Genomic DNA, 20,168 nt, shown 5'->3' on the forward strand with positions numbered 1-20,168 from the left:
TTGCTGTATAAAGTTGCAGTTTGTATTTGAGTCATAAACTGAGGGTGTATCTCAATGTATGAAAATTTGACGGCTTTAGTAATCTCATTAGAAGCAAGCAAGGACACAGTCGGTCTCAACAATTCAAGCCACCAGCCTGCGTCTTCACTTTGGCTGCGTTTAGCGTCACAGACTGACAATCATGTTTACAGCCGACAATGAATCTCACTTCGTGCAGCACATATTACAGCAGCAGGTAAACTGTAGCTAATGCTAATCTTTCTGCTCACTTGACAGCTCACACAACCATGTGGCATGACTTCATCCGTCACTCCGTAATGAACTGATACTTACTGTCATGTTGTCTGCTTCATCCTCTGACAAATGTATTACTTTTAGGCAAAGCGCTTAGTGTCGTGCTCAGCCTTTGATCAACACTGCTGGAAAGACAGTGTTTGGGCTGGAAATGGAAGGATCTCATATCAGTTATAATTTCATTTCTTTGAGTTAGGGGCATAGAATATAACAGTGACACTACTGATTATTACTGATATGTGCCCAGAGTGCCAATAGCAGCATTACTGAATAATTAAGCAACAAAATGTTGCTCTACTTACTAGCTTTTTCTTTATGGGTTTTGATGTTTTCTGCTTACAGCTAGTTTAAATCATATATATATATATATATGGTAGTTTTGCCCCAAATGGTTGATAAAGGTGTTCCATGGATCATTACTCTTCCTACTGAGATTTACTTTGTATGTAAATAATCCTTTTTTTCCAGCTTCAAAAAATAATGCAATTTTTTATGCCGATGACACGATCTTTATGCCACCAGACTCACTGCAAACCAGACTTTCTCCAGATTACGCTTTGATGACCTGCAGACCTGCCTGTTTAATATAAAATTCCAAATTAGCAAAATGTGTCCATTTCTAGAAAGATTAACTGGTGTTCCCAACAAGTGGCAAATATTCAAGGCTAGAATATAGAGCCGACACAAAAAAATGCAGTTCCTCATATGGCCACTTGAGGCCAGCTCCAACTCCAGCTCCAATTGCCAGAGAACCCCATGTTAAAATGTACAACTTCACAGCAAAAACAAACACATTTACAGCCTGATACAAAAAGCAGTTTTGCTCTCAGTAGCTAATTTCAACATTCGTGACAACTGAATGGCAAACAAATCTTTATTTAACTCAACCATTTAAACTCTGTTAAGGTTCAAAGTTATGCATGGTTTGTCAATCTTTATGTATGGTCAGTAGCTTCCAATTATATCCATGGTCTAAGTAAAGATACATGGATAGGCCACAGATTGCCGATTGATTCCTTTACTGAAATCAACCTTGTTTCTTCTTTGATTACTGAAAAACACTTATCCAAATAATCACACTATGTACCCTGGTATACAGAGACATGGCGTGTTCTCATGCTGCCTTCTGTTCTAAACCAATGAATGCTGTCTACTACAAAGCCATTTGACTCATTACTGCAGAAAGCTGCACACAGTCCTCAGTGGCATCTAGAAGACATCATCATGTCAGCATTTTCATGTGCAAGACTTTGAGCTGCTGCAGTATTTGAAACCCTTAGTTGAATTTTTAAATAATGTCCAAAAAATCAGATCACATAAAGTTATCAACTCTGAACTGGTTTCAAGTACCGTGCACCTTAGCACTGGACTGAGCTCTACCACAGCATGAACATAGAGACACTTATTCTTTTAAAGACACCTTACGGCTTCTAACTTATACTTTTTTTTTTTTTATCATACTTGTTTTAATTAGTGATGGTGTGTGTGTTGTGATCTTGTGTGTACGTGTATTCTTTTTAGCACTCTTGCAAAAGTCACATATTCAAATAGATGTGAAACTGACACGGTTAACTATTAAGTTATGGACAACAGCTGTACACTGGCCCATTTCTTATCTGTGAATAAATTTGCAGTTGCGATAGAAGGAACTGTGGTTTGAGGAAGTCACAGTTCTCTCTTCTGGCTCTGAACTGAAAGACAATTTGTCATCACAATGAAAAATCACAGGTTTTCCGTTGGAGGTGTGTAAGAGGAAGACAGGAGGTCTTCATCATAAAGTGTATACTTCCAAAGTGCTTTATAGACAACAAGACAACAATAAGTGGACGCTCAGCAGAAACAAAATACACACAGAAACAATAACACACACACATACACACACACACAGTCTCACTCTCAGACTCGCTTCCCAGCAAAAACTGCTTTGTCATTTATAATTTCTGCAATTTATAATCTTAAATATCCTCTTTGGAAACACGGAGCAACGGGTTCAACCGAGGCATTTCTGAAATATGAGTTGAGCAGAAACACTCTCAGAACTTGGCTCGAATTAAGTTTGCTTTGATGACCTCATAACACAATTTAAGTAATCACTGCAACTGAATCACGCACACTTTTAGAATAATGCAGCCGGGAATGTAAGATTGCAAAGTATTGATTTTTCATTTTCATGGTTTGGTAACTTTCCGTTAAAGCGTTTGACAGACTGTGGATGAAAATGGCCATGCCCTGAGTTAATTACTTGCATTGGAAACACATCCTGTGTTCAAAGGTTGGAGCAGAGAACATAAAAAAATCATCCATGATCATTTATGTAAAAACTTCACAGTGGCCCTTCATCTTCGACAACAGCCAACTCTACTTAGTAAGCCACAAGAAAGTGTGGCTGACAGTTCGCAGGAACCCGCCTGTAATTCTTAGTGATACCTGTGCATTAAACTACTCTCTGCTCCGTGGAAGAACACATCAAAGGCAGATTAAAATTAGAACTAAAAACAAGGTGATCCAATGTATGGTTAAGTCTGCAGATGACAAAGCAGTTGCCGGAAATTTGAAACAAAAAAGATGACACTTGAAATTACCATAATGGAAATGTACAAAAACCGTGGCGGTTTTTCCCAGAGTTACACAGGTGCCATGAATGATGCAATGTGGACAACCACGAAATATCAAGTGACCCTATTATCACAATGTAGATAACACAACCAATATGGGATACAGAGATGGCGTGTGTGTGTCTGCTGTGTTGTACAAGTCACCAAAACCAAAAGATCAGAGAGAAGGATGAGGGTTGGGGGGGGTCAGCAACAAACATGTTTGTGTTTGTGAGTAAATTGATCACCGTGTGGATGTCAAATAGCTGATGTTATCCCCTTTTGGAGCCACAGAGAGGGTCATTGTTTTTTTTGTGAATACATGAATACAGATGTATGGTTTGCTTTCGACCCTGAATGCATCAACACAGACCATAAACGTGCCCGGTCCTGCGTCTGAGCTCAAACATACAGGAATTATGAGGGGCAAAAACTTAAAATGTGCTGCCATGCCGATACCCCCAGACACCATTCAACCGCACAGCCATAATTAATACTTTATTCCCCAGCAGTTGCCTTCATGAGGCGCAGATGCAGGGAAGATGACCTGAGATTGGGAAACCACATGTGAGGAGGCAGCATGGAAGCGAGGTATCGTGTTTACTTTCATAAATATGGCAATCCCCCCCGATCCCCCCACCCGCCCTATAGCCGTTCCCTACCTAGCAATTAAATCCAGTTAGAGATTACTCTCAGCTGCATCCCCGTCTTCACAGGAGTCTCAGCCTCCAGCCTGGACTGATAATAACTATGGTCGGCACTGTTTCAGCCATTCATTTGATAAAGTGCTTTTCACCTTGCAGCTTTCATTATCCACACACCAGAAAGCGTGTGTGCTTGTGCATGCGTAAGTTTATTTGCTCGCCTCGGAGTGAGTTGATTAAACAAGTGTCATGTCATTATTCTGTAATCAATTTTTCAATTATGATTCAGGCGCTATAATGCTGTAATGGAAGGTGAACTCAGATGTATAGCAGAGCAGCAAGGTGATTAGACGCTGCTGGAAGCAATCCAGAGAAGAGAAGGAAAAAAAACAAGGAGAGGCTTTTTTTTTTTTCTTTTTTTCTGACTTAGATCGATCCTGTTGACTGAAATGGCCTTGGTTCATAACAGAGCATGTCTGCTAGCAACAGCTTACCTGCTCCACTGAAGTGTCTGTCTGCACATCTTTTGGGAGGTTTCTTTAAAGAGGGGGTGTAAAGAAGTCTCTCTGAGAAAGAAGCAGAAAAAGATGTTTATTGTGATGACCCACCTTGACACTCTGAGACTGCCTCCTTGGCACAAAAACACGCTACTCCAGGGCTAGACTTTCAGACAATCTAAGACTGTATAAACACAGAGTGGAGCCAATTACATCTTTATTTGAAGTCATAGAAACTGGTTTTTATATGCTTCCACTTCTCACTTTTGAAAATAATAGTACACCTTTCTGGGTGCTGTAAGTTTGCACATACTCAAGTCAGTTCAGTTTTCTCGCAGTATGAATCCCATTGCAGCTGGAAACGTGTTGAAGGAAAATGGATTGTACAACTTGAGTCTTATTTAGAAAGTCATCAGTCTTAAACTCATCATGGCTGTTAATTAAAATGACATATTTCGAAGATTTTACTTCATGATAAAAGATCCTGTTCTGCCATTAAATGGCTTAAATATAACTCTACACCATTGCCACTGTTTACAATGAAGATTCTAGCTTTTTCTCGAACGCTTGCTGCAGCTTGAGCACACCAGCTCACCTACGACTCTGCTCAAACATTGTAAAACTACTCAATAGCACAATGGCAAGTTGTAATATTTTAATTATTGTGCCACGCATGTTTGAACTTGCAACTGAGTCTCACCCCCACATTTAAGTTTTATTTAAAATCCCAGATGTCTGTTTTTTTAGGCCGTCATTGCTACGCTGCAGTTTCAAGGTGAAAATGCTCAGCCATGGTGTTGACTACTTGTTTCGCTCATAATGTGTCTTCTAGCATATAAGAACATCGTATGTACCATTATGAGTGGGTCATTGTCTTGTTTATATTGTGCATATGTAAACTGATGACAGTTCTACTGCAGGTTTTATGTTGTTCTGCTGATGGACAACTGTTTGTTACAATTTTAAAAAGGCAGCAGTAATGTTATGCAAGAAGAAGGCTGCTAGTTAGCATAACAGATAAATAAAAGAGTAGGATTTAAGACTGTCTTGGATGAAAAAGTGACCATTTCCACCTTGAAACTGCAGTTTACCTTTGAGCATCTCAAAAACATGGATTCCGACTTTGAGAGATCCGTACATAACACATCTAAGGCCCCTACATGATGGGACTTTTCATGTCATTATTCTTTTTTTGTTTTAGAACAGTTTCAGATTTAAACCAACATGACAGCTTGGCATTGTGCATGTTTGAGAGGAGTCATCGGTGAGCTGGTGTGCTTGAGCTGCAGGAAGTGTGAGTTAAAACGGAGGAGGGGATTATTTTCATTTAAAATAAATACAAATATGTAACTTTGATACACAGAGATGAAGCTTTTAGGAATTTAATTAATGACTACAAAGGGATATTAAATTATATTTTTAAAATTTGAATCTGCTAAGCCTCAGGTTTATGAACAATGTCAGAAATGCTGAATTTAAACATGATTTAATTCATATACAAGTAATAAAAATCCATAAGACACCTTTAATTGAACTAAAAACATCACTAAAAAGGAATCCACACATGAGCAGTTAGACAATCATAAAGGTTTTAAACAAACCATCTTAAACACATGTCCTGCTAATACACATGCACCATCTGTACCCAGCATTCAGCCTTTCAGTAAGCGAGCATTAAAAACACCGCATTAGGATCTGATGATCGATGAGGAAAAGTCAATCCACGGACAGATTAAGACAAACTATCAAAAGATAAACTGCAAAACAAAACAGCACAAATCTCTTTTGACTGTTCTGTAATTTGAGGCTTTTAAGGAGACCTGAATTATTACTTACGGCCAGAAAGTAGACAACAGCATGTGGATGTCAGCAAAGTAAAATAAGTTGCAGCACATTATTTATAACACCATTATCCCCCCACAGACACCCACACATTCACCTCACACGTAACCTGCTCCTCCTGAGAAATATTTCTCACTGTACTGGCATGAGTTAGCAAATAATTGCTAGTCAGGGGAGGAGGTAGCTTATAATATGCATTGGGAATTTTAATCTTGACTTTTAATAAGCTTTTGACCTTCTTGCGTCTGTAGCCTATAATTAGAAATTCTGGCTGGGCCAGATTGACAGAATGCTGTGTCTTAGGGGAGGTAAAACCTTGTGTGACTGCGGTCAGCAGACCTTCTAAATCATGCGGCTGCATGAGAAATGTTTAATCTAACAAATTGGTTTCTGTTTCCTCTCTTTTTTTCATTCTTTCATTCAGTAGGTATTCTGAATATGGAGGTGATGTCATCATCTCATCCTTTTAAGAGTGACTGTGGACCATATATTCTGAGGGGGAGGCAGAGAATCAGGACCTAATGGTCTCTCCTCCTTCAGCCAAATCTAATTGTGCCCTTATCTTCTCCAAGTTTAACTGCCCCATTGAGCTGTCTGGACTTTAACTGTTGACTTGCCTGTGTGTGGTTTTACATATGTGAAGTTATACATCAAACTGAGCTACAGCTTTTATTCTGCTATTGACAACATGCAAATAACCCAGTTTGAGTCTCCTCAAACAGCAGCAGTTGCAGTTTTCTTCTATCAGAGTTATTCTTTGGGCCTTTGTATCTGTCAGGCAGCACTAAATTTAGCGGCTGGCGTTTATTTACCTTATGTCCTTGCTGGTGTGTCCTTGCTAAATGAAGGCGAACAGGACTGTCACCATCCAGAGGACAGCACTGCCCAGCCCCTCGGGAGTTGATGGATAACATGGGGATGTGTACGCCTGCGCGTGTGCATGAACAGAAACTAGACTACACGTGTGCAAAAACCCCCAAAAACCTGTGCATGCAGACACACATGCACAGACAAAAAAGCGTGCATTGCTGTAATCCACTCAGATCTTACAGTACAGGAAGCTGAGTGCGTGACCAGCCATCACAACAGGCCTGTGTGCCTCCAGTCATACAGGTATTTGCAGCCTGTGAAGGTATTCGGGCTTCCATGTGGCATAGTGGTATTTGCACCTTAGCTGTTTCAGTGTGTCAGTGTTGAGCGCTACACAGTCCTATGGATCAGTGCCTCTGTATGGATCCCCTGGAGCAGCCTCTTGTTCCTTTAACATTCCAGGTACATCCACACCAGCTCCTTCCTGTTGCTCCCCTTGTGTGGCGCTGATTGACAAGCGTCCGCTTCTCTCAGGCGCATAATCAATCTGCTAATTGGTGTCGGAGGGTCGGTTGCTGTTGAAGCGTCCCCCGCTCTTTCTTTGGCTAATTTATCTTTGTCACCGCCAGACTCACAAGGTACATTAGTTGGGAAAGTTCAGTCTCTGCAGAGCCTCGTCTCCCTGTGTTTCTCACACACACAGTATGCCACTGCGCTTTGTTCATCTTTTTTTTTTTCTTTCTTTCTTTTTTTTTTTTTTACTGCAATACATCACACAAAAGAGTGAGGGTAAATGTTAGCCTTGCACTGTTTCCATTGGTAACCGTGGCTCAGGAGGTAGAAAGGGAGAGCAGGTCAGTCTCTCCGTGCAGGATAATTGGCGATAACAATGTGCTTTATCATAATTGACTACAGCAAATAAATCACAGGAGTAGAAAGAGTTATAATTAGTGGGAGTGCTTCTCAAAGTTGTTGAATAGGGTGAATGCAGTCTGACAATAGGAAGATGTTCTTTTTAAAAAAAAAAAATGTTGCATTTGTGGAAAAATGAGCAGTGTGAAATGCATGTGAATCCTGACAGAGGCATCCATACTGGCAGGGAGCTGACTGAGCCCTTGAAACTGCACTTCACATCTGATTGATTTACAGGCCGTTTCGACCCAGGGTGCCAATCAAGCCCTGATTAGGCATCACTGACTCGTTGATGACGGGTTCAGACAGCAGCCGTGTCCGCGGTCTCGCCGAGCACACAAGATTGATTGCGCGAGGCCGCTTTAACCCAGATTAATCTCCGCAAATGAAATAAGAGTCATGAAGTTTGTGTCTGTCTCGGTTTAAAGTAGGTGCAGTGTGTCAGTGGGGAAGGAAAAGGAAAGGCATTTGCCTGCTCCCAAACTTGTGGATTAGGCCCCCAGTGCCCCCTATTGGCCCCCAAATCATCTGTTGATTCTCTCGCACACTGTTCCTCCACATTCATCTGCTGAAGACTTAACTCTGAGAAGCTCTGACTTACCTGTAGAAAAATGAATATTTACGTCCACCATGACACACGTCTGTAGATGAAATTACTCTATAGGATAAAAATGTGTATGTCTTCCTATTGTCCTCCCCTTCCTTCCCTCCTACACCTTCACTTTTTAGTGTCTCTTCTGCTTCACTTCTCCCTTTTTTTTCCTCCTCTGATGTGGTGATTTATAGGCGCTGAAGTGAGCTAAGGTGCTCTGATGGCAGGAAATTATGGCGAGCAGCAGGGGAGAAGTCCATATTCCAGCCCTGCCAGCTTCCTCGCTCTTAATACGACGAGAACAGCGGCTGCACACTGATCATACCCACATTAAAGTTGTTCACTTTCTCCTTTTTCACTCTTTTATTTTTTCTTTGATGCACTCACTGCTCTTTAAGTGCTTCGAGCGCGGCGGCAGTTACCTCAGTAAAAGTCTGTTAACAATCACCTTTTCAACAATGGCAGGACTATCAGAAGATGATTTTATGCAAACTTCTCCACAGATCGATCCACCTCCATTACCTCCGCTTTTATTCACTTGCTACGTTTATATTAGTGCCTCAAATGTCTTTTCAATGCAAAATAAGGCTCTTAACATAGCTTCGGGATCAGAACAGAGGCGATCTCCTCATCATTATTATTCACCGCTGTCATGTGAAAAGCCGTAGAACTTCAGCTTTGCTATTATTCATGTTTTAATTTTGTTACTTTCTGACTTTCATTACTTTGACGACCCTGCGCATTTATGTAACTTCTGAATAACCGGTTATATAAAGATGCTTTTAGTTATTCAGTTTTCAAAAAGGATTTTTCTTTTATCTCCTTTATTTTCATTAAATGCAAAGCCCAGGCAATGAATTCCATATTCAAAGCTCGCCCGTTTGTTGTGCGACTGCGATTATTCTTGTTAAATTATTGACACACAAAATAATCTGATGGAGGAAAAACGACATTTTATGGTTTTTACAGCCAAAGCTTAAGGGTCAGAGTACAAACAGATAAGGCTGGAAATTGCTTTGTTTGTACGAATCGACCAGATTTTAGCGTAAAAGCTCTTTATTTTATTAAGGTTTCAGGAGGAAGTCACGGTGCTTGTTGTTCCAACATGAAAGGACATAAACTACCGCAGACCTCCAACAGGTCACGACTATGAGGCTATGAGACGCCTCTGATCAGCCTATCTGCTGCTGCCTGCGTCGGCCTGCTGTGCGTCACACTGCACATTGTTTCAACCCTGACCCAGACATGCAGCCAGACGGACACACTGACAGGGACAAGACCTACGGACACGCCTAATACAGCACATCTGCAGAATCACATTAAGATTATGAGTAAAAACAAACAGAGCTTTTACTTTGATTAAGATATCTTGACACTTCTCTGAGTCTTACTGCCTGTCTGTTTGGACAATAACACTTCTCTCTATGTCTCTGACTTTCTGTATTTAAAAAAAAAAAGCTATCAGGGCAGTAAATTCAACACATTTTTGAGTGCTGAGCTTCAGTCTGGTTGGCAGCTTACTTGACAATGTAGCGAGTGGGTGAGTTTTTGCACACCGTCCTGTCAGTTTTCAGGGAACTACGCAAGCAGAGGATGTGGTGAAGTCTCACACCGGCCCCGACCTTCCCGAAAACCTCCAGCGGTGGAAGCCGGCCTCTGATAGTTTGGTGAGATTATAGAGGAACAGACGAGCGTCTAAACTGAACAAAAACATTATTAAAGGGGCTAAAACAGCAGTAAATCTGCGCAGAATATCCTATAATATGGCCGTAATGTGGAGTGTTCTTACGAGAAATGGCGTTAGGTGGGGCTATTCGAGAAAGAAAGGAGGATCTAAGGTGGGAAAACACCTTTTCAACAAGAACAAAGCATAAACACCAATTTGAGCAGCACTAAACAATAATCAATTTGTGCTACTATTAAATAATAAGAGCCTTGAGCGAGATAATCTCTGTGAGATTGGCTGCACTGCGGAGCGTAGCCACCATCTCCAGTGCGAGCAAGTCCGTTTCCTGTGCTTTTGATCTGCAGATAGAACACGTCTTCACAAAGCTGAAAGATAATGTACGATTTGATATTACGTTCATATGTACACGGCACTAAAACAGCCTTCAGTACACTCCTCAAACACCTGCGCTGTCTGCTCTGTGATCCCCTCACCTGTGATCTAAGCCTTTTATAAACCTCTCCACCCTGCAGTAGCACAGTCGAAAGGAGCGTTCAACCCCGTAAACTCCTCCCTCCGCTCCTGACGGTGCAGCCGTTCTCTGAGGCAGTAAAGATAAAGGATGAGGAGTTTCCCACCTGCACACAGGAAACGGGGATAAGGTCGCTTACAACTGGAGCTGCCAAACACAGATATTTCACAGGCCTTATCCTATGCGATCTAGAATATAAACCGACATCCCGGACAACTGTTGGCCTACCAATAAGGTCTGACCCTCTGTGATAACATAAAGAAATATGGGGTTTGGGACCTGCTCAGACATGCCCCTTCTTCTCCATATATCCCACCTAAAGTCATGTTCCAGCCTCTTGTTTGTAGTCCTGATATGTATTTAGTTCTCTGGGTTTTATTTGCAGTGGCAGGACCGGATTAGTTCAGGCTTACCGAGCTGTGCAACTAGAAGGAGACGCAATCCTTGTGGAGGATGAAAGAACGTACCTGGTTTCAGTTTATGAATCAACAACCGCAGATGAAGATGAGGATCTTTTCATGTATGTCATGATACTACGGTAGCTGCGAGATCTTAATACAATGCAACTTAAAGATGCACTAACCAGTGTGTTTTGTACGAAAAATGGTTGAGATTAGAGATTTCGACAGAGAACAATCACCCAACTGCAGTTCCTCTCAGCACTACAGACCTTTTTTAGCATCTTTAAGCTCATTGTTTTGGTTTCAGACCAGAATCTGTACTGTTTTCATTCATTCTCACTGCTTAAGTTAGCAGTAGCTGCTGAAAATTGGAACATTTAGTGGCTATCTATCTGTGATCTATGACTTTGTGTGCTTTGTTTTATTGTCTGTCAGCTGAATCTGTCTATTACTGATCAGACATCAAAGGAGCTTTAACGCAGAGCGGTGCTCCACATTTTCCTCTCAAGGGTCACAAACAGAAGCCATTTAAGAAGATTGACCCAGAGCCCACACAACCTCGCCGGCTAAACAAATCATAAAAATAGGTATGAGAGTCCAGCAGGTTGATTGTTTGGCAGCTTTTTATGAAGCTGCCATAAAGGGATTCCATCCTTCCATGATTCATTTGAAGTTTGTGCTTGTTAAAAAAAAAAAAAGCGAGTGAAGATGTCTCAACGTGGATCTTGTTATTCACGGTGTCAGGGTGTGAGCGGCAGGGGTCATCGCTAAGGTGCGAGCGAGAGGTGCGGTGCAGTCTGGGTGCTAATCAGACTCGTCCTTTCGGAGGCAGCGTTTGACATTTCCCATCAACGCCGGCTCCCGACTCGCTCTCCCTCCTCACCTGGGCTCTCTCAGACACTCAGCTCCCAAGCAGACTGTCTTCCATAGTCTGTTGACACAGGCAGGCTGCTCCGTCAGTCACTCGCCTCATTAACTCCTGCGGGGATGTTATTCCCACTGCTACAGTTGTACATGCACGTGCCCTCGCATATGCACACTCGCATACATCCACCGAGTCAAAGTTTCCCACTTGGAGGCAGCCGAGTGTTTGTCAGTTTGCACATTTTGACATGTTTTGACGTTTTTGCTGCTTGTCTGAATTACTATAGCTGCAGGATTCTCGGTTAGCCTCTGATCAGATGAATTGATTTTGGAATGGGCTGACAGGATAAGTGTGTACTTTTTTCCTTGTCAGTTTGGATTATAGCTCAATAGATACATCACTTTCATAGGAAGCTGCACAGAAATTATTAGGGGTGTACGGAGGTCCCAAAAAGGAGGAGAGTAATGTTTTGCTGATCTAATTTTTTTTGGGGGGGGAGAGACGAAGAAGGTTTCTAAACTTGATCCCTCCAGAGATCATGTTATGTATCCTTTTTTTCTGCAGTCCGAGCATTGAACCCTCATTGACTATGTATCAGGATGTACTATCCCTCTGTGATGTCTCATATTTGGTGGCTTCAACTGTGGCCATCTTGACTCCCCCACTTAAAGTCCAAATCGTATACTTTTTCGTTTTTCCGTTCTATACCTACCCTTAACACCGAATACTATTTGGACATACTACTCCATCAAAATATTGCACCGTCAGCTTTGACCATCTTGCTCTTATATCTGTCACAGTCTGCAGTGTGAAATCACCTGTTGGCACAGTCTTGTTGACTCAAGCAAGACAAACTGACTAATCTCCCACTACACAGACACTAAGGCTCTGAATAAAAAAAGCCATGCTGGGTTGCACACTACATATTTCTGGCATATTGTATTTAACACACTTTGCTTTGGGACACACTAAATCTTTTCTGGCATACTATATATTTGGATGTATCCCACCTAACTTCCGCCTAAAAATGAGCAAAGAGGTTGAGCGTGAGTGGAGTGGAGCATCTCTGGGCCATCGACCCACTTCTCACTAGAAGTGGTCACTCTCTTAATTTATGCATAACTTTAAGCCTTAATACAATTTAACCCGGTGAGTTATATAAAAATGTACCTCCTGCACAGTTGTCCTGAATAATGAAATTAGCTACAGAGATCAAAACAGTTTCTTGTACCTGGCTGTAAACATGTTTATTCCTGCTGCAAAGTTAAGCATTTTAACATGGGGTCTATGGAGATTGACTCAATCTTGGAGGCAACCTCAAGTGGCCATTCAAGGAATTGCAGTGTGTTGGTTTCACATTTGAGCCACTTGAGCGCTCCCTGCATCTCTAACGAAGTTGTTAGTAGTCTAATGGCATTGTGGGTAATATCGACACCAGGTTTTGACAAGAAAGAAGAATGTGTGGAATAAAAAAGGCAATACATCTAATTCTGCTGCGTCACTTTAACTGTCCATTGTGAGTCTTTAAGCTGTGCAACACTAAATTGAGTGCTCTTAAATTTTAAATTGAGGGATAACTTTAATATTCTGTGGACACTTTTGGTTATTGCTGCACTAAATCAATGGTGCCGAAGAGAGAATACACCAAATATAAAAATACAATGACCTTGCTTTAAAAAAAAAAAAAGGTTAAATCTACATTTAGCTTCGCTCGCCAACGCAATACTTTTTGTACAGTCCTCAGCTGAACCCAGGTACAGACTGAGACGCTTTCGTATTCGATATAAATCAGCCAATCCAGGTTGGTTTGCTGGATGTGAACAATCAATATATTTCACAATAAAACAAATATGTATGCCAGAGGAAAATACTGTATGATTGGATTTCTCATATCTGTCACTTATTGTTTCCCACAAAAAGCTTCCATCATTACACAAACTGCACCATTTGACACAAAATTTATTGCCGCTTTCATTTTGAATGACCATCAAATATCCAGCTGACAAAGATCTGTGTCCATCCAAAGCCACAACTCACAATAAGATATGAGCCAATGTCACTTTAGTTCAGCTTCCTTGTTCCTTTCAGGCAATAACTTTGATCAGTGGCAGCAATTTCCTGGATTAGTAAAATATGAATGAACGCACAAAGCGGAAAGGATATAGGTTGCTGTGGAACTGATCGCTATCAACTTTTGATTTATCGCAAACCGTGACACAGCAGAACGTGCCAGCACTTCCTCTTTTTGATAAATTGGGATATCTGCGGCAAATCAATTTGAAATTGGTTGAAATTAAAGGGGAAACTGTAATCCCACAGCACAGGAAGTGACGTGTGCATCGAGTTATTCTCACTGGGGGGAAATGTGAAATATGCACCAACTTCTACCCGAGCAACATAACAAATAATCAGCAGGGTGTCAGTTCGATGACAGATGCAGTGTTTTGCAGATATCATCAAGGCAAATGAGAAAGAGCTGATTGAGGAGAGGAATGCCTGAGCAACGTGTTAGCATATCGTAAATGACTATCAGACACACAGGTGGTTACTGCGGTTGGCATGGGTAGTGTAGTAGCCTGCTGAGGGGGCGTGGTGAGGCTTTACTGCTGTTTGTTGTGTTCCTATCGCTCATTTTAGTCAGAAGGGAGTTATTACCCACCATTTTCGTAGCCTGGGGTGAAATGGCACACACTCGAAGCACTCAGGGCTCATTAGAGAGATACAATCAGTGTCCTCACTTTAATGAAAGCAAATGCAAAAGAGTTCATGTTGAAGCAGATTGCTCATCTGCGAGAAGTATATTTGTACAGCAGATACTCTCACATCAATGTGATTAAGTCTGGCGCTTCAATCAGTTTCACAATTTTGTATCTTTGCGTCATTGCTGGTGTTTTGATAAAAACTGTTCGGAACCTTGTACATCAACATATTTTTGGTTTCCAACATCGTAACTAACATGCAAATATATTACAATGGCATCTGAGCTCACAATCAGCCATTGATTCAGCCAGGAAGGCACAAGCAAGAAAAATAATCATTCAGCTGAGCGTTTCCAACTCAAAACTGCGCTGTATTGATGAAAAACACGGATTCAGACCTCGAGCAACCAAACAACTGATCCTGTCAACGTGCTTGGTATTCTTCACAATGGGGTTCTGGTTTGAACATGTATGGCTGAATCACTTCAATATTACAACTTCCCATTATGTAGTGAAGAGTAGGTTGATAGTGTTAAAGCAGAGTGAGCCGGCGTGCTTGAGCTGCAGTGAGTGAAGAGAGAGATTTGCACATTCTAGTTGAAGCAACAGCGTAGAGCTACACATGAGCCACTTTAAGGCCTACAGGGACTACTTTTAATAAAAAAAAACGTATAAATATGCAACTTTGATACACAGAAATGAGCTTTAAGGTGTTTAATTAACAATAAGAGTGGCACTTTAAAGGAGTACTAAAGCAATTTTTCACATGAAGCTCACTTTGCTTGTTACACTGAGTACTATTTAGACTGTGAAAACAATGGAGGGAGTTTTCTAAAGTCTGGGATGTCATCAAAGTTATCTCTTGGCTCAAACCTCAAGCATTCAGTTTTTTAAAGAAAGCCTAAATTACAAACTTGGAGCCTAAAAAAGCCGTCAACACCAGGCAGGGTGGTTCAAACAAAAGATGATGCAGAGTTGCAGGAAGTCTAGCATGCAGAGCTTTCGGAGCACAACATGTACTAAGGAGTAAAAAAATCAGAATATGTCAGCGTCTGCAGCAGAAATGTTGACCATTCCTTTTAATTAGTATCTCATGAGTCATGCAACTTAATATTTTCTTGTTAAAGGAACATTTTCAGGCCCGGATAAGAGACAATGTGACTTTTGTTTCTCCCCACAAACTGTTAGGATAGTTGTAGATAAAACTGACTGAAATCAGTGTCAATAATAAACAGCATAAACAAGATGGAGAAAAAAATGTTCCTGCTTTTAAAAGCTAGAAATAAAGAAAATATATATATTAAAACGTAAGACAATTTTCTTGAGAAATAGTACAACGTATTGTGTAATAATTTTCTTGCTGAGAACTTGCTAAAGAGATTGACAACTGTCCATTAAATATGAGACTGAGCGAGGAAACAGCTCAGGTTATTTCAGGTTAGCATAAAGACTGGAAGCAGCAGGAAAACAGCTAGCCTGGCTCCATCCAAAGGTAACAGAATCCGCCTGCCAGCACCTCTGGAGCTCATTAGTCACCACATTAGGTCCTTTTAGTCTATTTTCTACAAAAACTGGGGCGTAAAAGTGCCACATTCTGATTTTACAGAGAGTTACATGCTGGACTTTTTCCTTAGTTGGGAGCAGTGACTTCCTGGATTCTCTGCTGGTTGCCTGGCAACCTCTCAGTAACAACACTACCGTGCCAAGCTACATGTTTCCCATCGTTTCCAGCCGTTATGCTAAGCTAAGCTAAGACTGTGGGTTCAGATTTAGCACAGAGGTATGTAAGTGATATCAATCTTTTTTTTTTTACTTAACTGTTCCTTTAAGATGCATGTTCTTTACAGCGAAACCGCAGAACCTTAATGTGCAGTAAATTGAAATAAATCATATGTGCTGCCAAGAAAATGAAAACTATCAAGTTCTCTTGTTAGACAAAGAAGCGGAGCCCAACAGCACTTCTCTGTAGAAAACAATTAGAGCTCAACAACAGACCAAACAACTTGTTTAGATGTAAATTCCTGTCAGTGTCTCATCACAAAGTCTCGTTATGTCTGGAAATAAACAGACACTTATCATGTCAATACCTTGGAGCCCCTCCCTTCTCCGTCACCGTTGCAAAAGTTTGTGATGGTGTTGCACTGCACGGCGGCCGGCGCTGACTCACCTGGTGGAGTATCGCACAAACACCAGCCCCCTGCTCTCCACTCACTCACCTCCTTCCCCTCCCACTGAGTTCACCCTGCCCTGCAGTTCAAAGTGGTTTTGCCTGTCTAGCCTTGGCGTTTAATGTTTAAGTATTGGGAGCGGCTGGAGAGTGCAAATAAAATGCCTTTACAGACTCCGGGGCACGCTGAGGGCTGTGATTCTAGATACTGTATTGTGAAATTTCCATTGTACTTGACAGATTAGCTTCAGGGCACCTGAATCTGTTCAGCTGGGTTCTGACTCTTTGCTTCTGCATAATGCTCGATGCGTGCGGCTTAGATAAACCATTTAGAGGAAGATTATTCAAACTTTATTGCTCTGACAAAAGAGTACACATGTTCATGGGATAGACGGCGACTTGTCTGACTTGAATGCGGACCCCACCTGCAAGGAAAAAACCACAAAGAGTTGTGGTAAGGCCGCCTTTCTGTTGGGCTGGAAGAAAGGAAACCCTATTTGCAGCAAAGGAAAACAACACAGAAAGCCTGACACTACTTATATGTTTGTGCGTGATTATTCTGTAGTCCTAATCCGTCTAACAATGTTACAAAACATTCAGACAGGAGGAGGCTTTAAAGCAGTAATTGGGGGGACTTAAACTGGTTAAACTCCACTCAGCCACTTCTAGTTGCATCTCGCTCGTGCTTGATCGAGACTGTGGCACAAGAAATCAAACATGGGTGTGGATTTAGTCTGATTCTAAGCATATCTCTTAATTCCTTTGAATGTCAGGCTGAGGAAGGAGCGTTTTAAAGAAAGACGGTGTAACAGAGTAGATGTGTCCAAGTAGGCAGAAGGTTGAATGTCAGGTTTGTGCATTTTGGGGGCAGTGAAGTTTGATGTTAAACACAAGGAGCCAGAAACTGATGACTCACTGGCCGTTTTCACGCCTCGCACTGGATTAGCCATCACATGCAACAGGCTTCTTAATATGAATTGTGTAATGCCCTCAATCCCTCCAGAATTATTTCATAAATTTAGCCTGTGTTTTGCTGTGTCACCTTCATATGCAAAACCAAGGTCAGTCAAATAAAACAGAGTGTCACATAGTGGGATTTTTGGAAGCTGTTTGCTTTATGGTGTATTTATTTCTGCACACTATCAGGATAAGGTCACAATTAAAAGCTCATACGTCAAATTGACTAGATACTTCAATCATCTGAACTGTCTGCAGTGATTTCCTTTGCCTTTTGTTGCAAACTCCACCCATCTGGCAGTGAAAAAGACCAAAATCAAACAATGAAGTGTAATGTTTGCAAATACTATTTGCCCCAGGTCTGGCTGAGAAGTTGGTTGGTTTCCTCTGCGGGAGAGACTCAAGTTCAAACCCATCAGAACACCTCGCTCTTTAGGCTGCATTATTCATTGCAATTTCTGCATTATTCATTCCACTTGGCATCACATTTTGTCACTTGATTAATTTACAAAAAAAAAAAAAATCAAAAACCCTTACAGTCTCTATTATCATCAGTATCATTAATGTTGTTATTGCTGCTACTCCTTCCCCCCGGATGCTTCACGGAGACCTCTGCAGACTCTTGCTGCCTCCTCTTCCCCTCTCTGCGGGTTTGAGGCATTCACATGGCATGCTGGGTTTTATCTCAGAGCTGTGACACCTGAACCAACACTCTGACCCGGGGGCCAAACAGTGCCTCTGGTGTCCCTCAGGGCACCACAACTGCTGTCAGCTACGTGTTTGAATAGCACCTTTGCTGCCGAAATGTGTCTAGGGAAGACGTCTTAAGAATCTCCCTGAAATACAGCAAAAAACAGACGGACTTCAGTGATTTGAGAAAGCCGTCACTGTAGAGTAGCTTGTTTTAGGTTATGCAGCAGCGAGCCAAGTGCACAAGCCATCTTTTGGCCAAGAGTTGATGCTCATGGTCTCAGTGAGCGGCAGGTAGTCTCACCTGCTCTAGTTGTGGTGCCACAAGCCTGGCACAGACTGAACAACACCAGACTGGAGGTCAGCCAGAGTGAGCTTTAATGAGACCGAAGCCACACCAAAGGCTGGCATATCTGTCCTCACTTCAGAGCACCTGTGCCACACTGTCGGTGTGATGAGAGCTAAAGTTGCTCCAAAACAGCCCTTCTTCCTGTAATTACTCTTTGTTGTCACACAAATAATTTTCCTCCCTGAAACATTTTAGATATCTGTTTTTGTCTGAAATGATGTGCCTTGAATGTGAATGCAGTGTCCTTGTATGCCTGCTGGTGCCATGCAGTTTTAATCAACAACAGCAACACTAAAAAAATGTCTTAATTGGCTCTAATCACAGGTATAAAGCAGTGTGTGTATGCTGAGGCAAAATAACTCAGGAAGTTTGGTGATTGAAATAAAATCTGTTTTAACACCCAAGCAAACTCATTATACAGACAGAGATTTATTGACAGTGTGTTATATCTGCCCTCCGCCCTTCTCCACTAAAAGAAGAGAACAAGACAGACAGTTGCAGTTAGAAGTCGCCCACCACCTTGAGACACTTAATGCAGTGGTTAGCTTTGCTGAATCTGTCAACAATGTGGACTTTGGTAAACTGTGTAGGAGAACAAATGGTTGATCCTTAGCCTTTAACACCCACAAGCAGGACATTTTACGCACTAAATAATCTAATTCCAATAATAATTGGCTTTGGTTGAGTCGGCCAAGCATTTAAAACACTTTCTAAAGCCTCATCTACTATTGTACTGTAAGCCGTCCTGTTCCCACCCTCATTCTTAAGGAGTCAACTTTATTATGTGAGTCAGAGTTGTGCGATAATTAGACAAATGTGCGCTTATTTAAAAATTCATCGTATGGAACGATCACTTAGAGAATAAAATGCAAGCTTTGACGCGTAAAAGTAAAATGCGCAACAAGGGCGCACAGTGCGCGCACTGCACAGGCGTTAATGCAGGCTTGTTTGTTAAGTTTCAGCAGGTTTGGTTTAGTATGAACAGTAGCAAAGCAAAAGGTAAATTCCAATATGTTTGCTCAGATTCGTTGAGACTTTGAATCACCTAAATGGTACGAAGTGTCTCCAAAGGCATTTTTGTGCGCATATTCAAGTTGGTACGCAAGTGGTTTCCAGGGGAATCTGGGTTGAAGGCGAAATCGAATTTAAATCCGCCAAACTAGTCATTAGTACAACAAGCAAACTCTTCATTTAGTTTATTTTGGTGGATACGTGGTCACAGCAAAGTCACCCAGCTCAGGTGTGCGCAATGCGCGTCCACGAACAGTTTTATTCTCCTGGGAAACGCATTCTGTGCGGAAAGTTGTCCCAGACGCACTCCAATTACTGCACACACAGTGAAATCACTTCACCCAACTACACTGCTTCAGATTTGAGCTCAGCACTGTGCAAGTTGCCCTGTCTGTGCTTCCTTTGCTGTGAAAGCTGGAAAACGGGAGGGTGAAAAAAAAGACGGTTTATAATTGATGTTTTCCCATGGAACAGCCCCTCCTCCCCGCAACACAGGCTAACCCTCAGGTGGAAGAAATCTTTTAAGATTTTTTGTGGGATAACATCAGGAGGGTTTGTCTAGGCGAGCCAATCAAGTCCCTCCCCTGCTATAGATCGGTGCTATAATACAAAGCAGTAAAAGCGGTCGGCTCACACAAGCGGCTGC

This window comes from Stegastes partitus, unplaced genomic scaffold, assembly GCF_000690725.1.
Source record: "Stegastes partitus isolate 25-593 unplaced genomic scaffold, Stegastes_partitus-1.0.2 Scaffold210, whole genome shotgun sequence".
In the NCBI taxonomy this organism is placed as follows: Eukaryota; Metazoa; Chordata; class Actinopteri; family Pomacentridae; genus Stegastes; species Stegastes partitus.